Source organism: Macrotis lagotis, chromosome X (genome assembly GCF_037893015.1).
Source record: "Macrotis lagotis isolate mMagLag1 chromosome X, bilby.v1.9.chrom.fasta, whole genome shotgun sequence".
Taxonomy (NCBI): domain Eukaryota; kingdom Metazoa; phylum Chordata; class Mammalia; order Peramelemorphia; family Peramelidae; genus Macrotis; species Macrotis lagotis.
The window spans coordinates 460169354-460174818 of NC_133666.1; the positions used below are offsets into that span (position 1 = coordinate 460169354).

General features: G+C 42.5%; 1 pseudogene; it reads left to right on the forward strand.

Annotated features, from left to right (window-relative positions):
• Nucleotides 1-4380: 4380 nt before the first annotated feature.
• Nucleotides 4381-5004, forward strand: LOC141503226 (bcl-2 homologous antagonist/killer pseudogene; annotated as a pseudogene).
• The last annotated feature ends 461 nt before the right edge of the window (nt 5005-5465 follow it).

A 5465-nucleotide genomic window follows, 5' to 3' on the forward strand; every position in this document is an offset into this window, starting at 1 on the left:
CTATTCAGACCTACCATGTGCTTCTCTACTTGCTCTTTTGATGAACCCCCCACCCCCCCCATTCTAATTCTAATAATAAAGTTACAATATTAAAGTATATATATTGTTTAATTTAGAGATCTTAAGTTCTTTGTAAAATTTCTCTACTTCCTCATTCTCTGTAATAGATGTTGGTTCATAAGGTACAATTAATTACTTTCAAAGTGAGATCATTTTGCAAATGTTTTTCATAAGCACTGCAAGAAGAGATGGCATGTCTAACAATTGTTAATGCTGCTAGAACCATGAACTGGGATGCTGCTCTCATTTTTCTCCCTGAGGAAACCTTCCACTTTTGTTCATTTGAGATTTTGTCCTGGAAGAAAATTTCCAAGGTCTTTATGGGACATGGGGTGACCTTGATAGACAAGTTGGGGGGAGGGGGAAGACCCCACTGGTATGTGGTGAAATCTGTGGGAAGAGAACATATCTGGCTCTGACCAGAACAAAGAGCTGCCTTCATTTTCCTTGACCCAGGTTGCAAGAAGAGTTATCTGGAGGGAAGTGGTGTTAAGAGTAACAAGGTAAGGACCTGGAGATGTAACAAAAGGGAAGGGAAGACCCCTCCCATAGAAGACTGTATGAACTCTCTCATTCCCATATCTAGGGTCATCCCATCTATCTGTGGCTTCCAATTTAACATCTTGTCATGGTAAATATTTTTTCTGTTATCTATTGATAATGATAAATGTTGACATTCATTAAAGAAGAAAACCATGATATCAAGGAGGTAATGCCATGACAAGTACATGAGGGGGTGCTCTGCTAGGTCACCAGCTCACTTTCTCCTCCAGAACCATCTGGGTCCAGGAGCCAAATACGGATCAGGATGACTAGAGATGGCCCTGGATGGGAGTTAAGAGACTTGCCCAAAGTCACATAGCTGGTGTCAGTTGTCTGAGGCTGAATTTGAACTCCTGTCTGCTCCAAGACCAGTGCTCCATCTACTGTGCCACAACAGAAGCTATGGATGGAGGAAGGCAGGTTCAAATACACACACACACACACACACACACACACACACACACACACACACGCACACATATCTTCCCAAGTAAGTAGCAGGAGCATGCTAAGCAGCACATTGAGGCCACTATATTATAATATTTATGTATTTTTAACTATTCATCATGTATAAAATTGTTATTTTTTTATTAGCTTCCTATCTTTTTAAAAATTTCACTGTTGTCCCTAAGCCCATTTTCCCCATAAACCCTGTCATTTTTCTTGTGCAGTTTTGAATAGCTCAGTGAATTTTAGGAAGGTATATATCAAGTTAGAGCAGAATTGACTGTATTTAATTCCTATTCACAAAAGAAATGGGACACCAAAGACCTACTACATACATTAATAGGACTCAAGTCATCAGTAACTTATAACCAGTGCTACACTTTGCTTAGAGACTTGACAAAAACGTTACATTAAAGAAGCAGTTTTCTGGACTGCCAAAGGGGCTTGGCCACCTGTGTACCTTGAGGCTGCTCTGTCCAACCAATTCCCAGATATTCTCTTACTTGCAGTCATCTTTTTTCATGAAGAGACTTCCCTTACTGCAATCAATTCAACACCAAGACTGAGGGTCTCTCAAATTCATAAGACCACACAGCCCTCTTGGAAATAACATCATCACCTAATCAGAAAAGTAAATACAAGATAGAAAAGGCAGTCAGAAGCCCAACTGAAAGTTTACCTGGTCAAGTGGCCTCAGGGTAGAGGGAAGTATGGTAACGGAGACTGACCACATGAAAGAGCTGATGGAAGACAAGGGTGGAAGCTGGGCTTCCTTTTTAACTGATGCAGCATCCCACTTCCCTGGCATTGTGGAGAGAGAGAGAGAGAGAGAGAGAGAGAGAGAGAGAGAGAGAGAGAGAGAGAGCATGATCAAGCATAAAATATTACTAAGGCTGAGTCACACCAGGGCTGAAGCTGCTCATCCTTCCCAAAGTGCCCAAGGGCTAAGTCCACGTGTGGTTGGCCAGGTGGAGGAAGATCAGCTCTGGGCATTCTTTGTTTAAAGCCATGTCCCCAGTGGCCTTTGGCAGCACTACTAAGTCTTTGATTAGCCTCTCTGAGGACAACCCTGAGCCATTCTTTAATCTAGCTACAATTTCCTTCTGTGTCCACTTATTGGCTCCTTGGACAAGGATATCACATGCTGAGTATCCACAGCAAAGTTAATGTTGTCACCAAGCAGTTGCCTCCTGGGGATGAGCCTCTCCCAAGTTACCTGGGTTTCTCCTTAGAAATAAACCTGAGGTGAAAAGAAATGAAGTTCTGCCCTACAAAGTATACTGGGCTCTCCTAGCTTGTTATCTTTGTGTAAACTCTTCTCTAGACTTGAAATGCCTTCTCTTCTACTCTTCCCAAATGAATCCTACCCATCCTTTGAAGCCTAACTCTGGACACCACCCCCTTCAAGAAGCCTTCCCTGACTTTTCCACCCCCCAAAAAACCTTCTTTCTCAGACCTTTCATAGTTCTTTCCTATGCCATTTATGAAGTACTATTATTATCACAACCCCAACCCCACCCCCACCTCTGTAGACTATCAGCTCCTTGAGGACAAGTACTGTGTCTTAAATTTTGCCTCTCAAGCCCTTAGTACCTTACTTTTTCTGCATACAAAAAGTGGTTGTGATTGTTAGACTTATCTTTGCTATATTTTATCTCAAAGTGACTTGCCCCAGATCACTCAATTATGTAACTGAGGAGTAGAATAGAATCAAGGTCTATTTTTAAAAGTTATAAATAATTTTAAAAGCAAAGATTCCTATAGTATGAATTAACATACTATAAAAGTATGTATCTTATATACATATATAAAAGGCAATATTTTAGTGTACTTAAGAATATTTAAATATTTTTTATTCTGATCAAAACAAACACACAAAACATAAAAAAGGCAAAACTCAAAAGCTATTTAAAATGTGGAGGGGCAGTGGATAGTATTTAACCTAAGTCAGGTTCAAATCTGACCTCATATACATAATTCTCTGTCTGTTAAGTCACTTAATTCTATTTACCTCAGTTTCCTCATAAGTGATCTGAAAAAAGAAATAACAAACCATTCCAGTATCTTTGCCAAGAAAAATCCACAAGGAGTCTGACATTACTGAAAACTGACATAACAATACTTAAAAAAGTAACTGGCATGTTTCCTCTTAAAATTATGGCACCACCATTAATGTCTTTGATTTCATATTTGCTCCTCAAAAAGTAGAAGGCAGGCTTTCCATCTATTTTATTTTTTTCCTGTCTTTGACTTCAAATTTTTTTTAATTAGGGGTGGAGCCAAGATGTTGGCATGAAGGCAGCATTTCCTGGGAACTCCTTCCCCAAAAACCTCCAAAAGTCATCAAATTATGACTCTAACCAAAATTTAGAAGGGCAGAACCCACAGAAAGACTGAGTGATACATTTTCCCAGTCCAAGACAACTTAAAAGTTCCATGGGAAATGTGTGTTACACCAGGACAAGGGATGGAGAAAGCCCTGGTTGCAGCACACCCTGGCAACAGCTTGAAGGGGCAGTGAGAGAATTCTGTTATACCAGAATGAGTGTGGAACAAGGAGTATCAGCAGCAGATCCTGCAGTGAGAATCGGGAGAAACTAGCCTGCACCTCCAGAGAACAGCCCACAGATGGTAAGAATGTCAGGGGAGACTGCAGAAATTTCTCTGCTCTCCCTGGGGGCAGGACTCTGCTGTTTGTCCACACTCAGATCCAGGTTGCAGTTTGGGCTTCCATACCAAGATAGCTAGCAGGGCTCCTCCTTACAGCTCCAGGGCAGAGGGGAGTGCTGTGGTCAACTACATATTAAAGCACAGGCAAGAGGAGGAATAATGGCCCCAGTGGAGTGTCCCCTCACAAAAAAAACCCCAAAGCCTTGGAAGTGTTGTAAAATAGTCATGGGCTGAGGAAATGAGTAAATAACAGAAAAAGAAGAACTTGACCATAGAAAATTACTTAAGTCACATGGAACATCAAAACACATACTCAGATGACAACAAAATCGAAGCTTCCATATCCAAAACCTTCAAGAGAAATAGAAAATGGGCTCAGACTATGGACGAGCTCAAAAAAGAATTTGAAAAGCAATTAAGGGAGGTGGAGAAAAAACTGGGAGGAGAAATGAGGGCGATGCAGAAAAATCATGTAAACCAAATCAACAGCTTGGTGAAAGAAATACAAAAACTAGGAAAGAGAAGCATCTGGGTGCAGGGGGATGGACTGACCCACTGCTGCTTGCTGCTACTGCTGCTGCTGCTGGTTCCTGGAAGCTGGGGCCTTAGGGTTTCTGTTCCTGGGGACACAAGGGCAGTGATCCCAGGGCTGGCACCATCATTCACAGCATGGCTTCTAGGCAGGTGAACCAGGTATGAGCCCCCTCATCGACTGCAGAGGAACAAGTGGCCTGAGAGACCGAAGAGGTTTTCCAAAGTTATGTCTTCTACCACCATCAACAGGAACAGGAAACTGAGGGAGAGGCTGTCCCTGCAGACCCAGAGATGGACACCCTGCCCCAACAGCTCAGCAGCACCACAGAACAGGTGGGCCACCAGCTAGCCGTCATTAGGGATGACATTAGTCGTAGGTATGACTCAGAATTCAAGGCCATGCTGCAGCATTTGCAACCCACCTCAGACAATGCCTATGAGTACTTCACCAAAATTACCTCCAGCTTATTCGAAAGTGGCATCAATTGGGGCCGAGTGGTGGCACTGCTGGGTTTTGGCTACCGGTTGGCCCTGCATGTCTATCAGCGGGGCCTGACTGGCTTCCTGGGTCATATAGCATTATTTGTGACTGACTTCATGCTCCAGCACTGCATTGCCCGCTGGATTGCCCAGAATGGGGGCTGGGTGGCAGCCCTGGACCTCTCCAACAACTCCATTTGGCATGTGATGAAAATCATGGGTATTGTGCTCTTGGGTCTATTCATTATCCAAAGATTCTTCCAACCCTGACTGCTGCCCAGAGGTGGAGGCCTTTCATGAAGACACTGGGCCAAAGCCTCTCCTATCATTCTTCTCCTGAGCCTATCATCCCCCCCACCCCAGCAGGAAAGGAAAAGCCCTGTGCTTCATGGTGCTTGTAGGCCCTTCTCTGTGGAATCCATTTCATCGAGAGGAGGCTTCTACCCCTTCCCTAACACACACACACACACACACACACACACACACACACACTCTCATACACTCATTCACTCACACACTCACTCACTCACTCCAAAACAGGGCTTTTGACTTTATCCGTCTGGAGGCAGGCAGGTTAAAACTGTTTATCTCAGAGAAGATTTCTTTCATATATTTACATATATATATATATATATATATATATATATATATATATATATATATATTTGTATATATGTGTTTTTTTAGTTTTTTATATTTGTCTAGATTGCTTACAATTACTCATCTTCCTC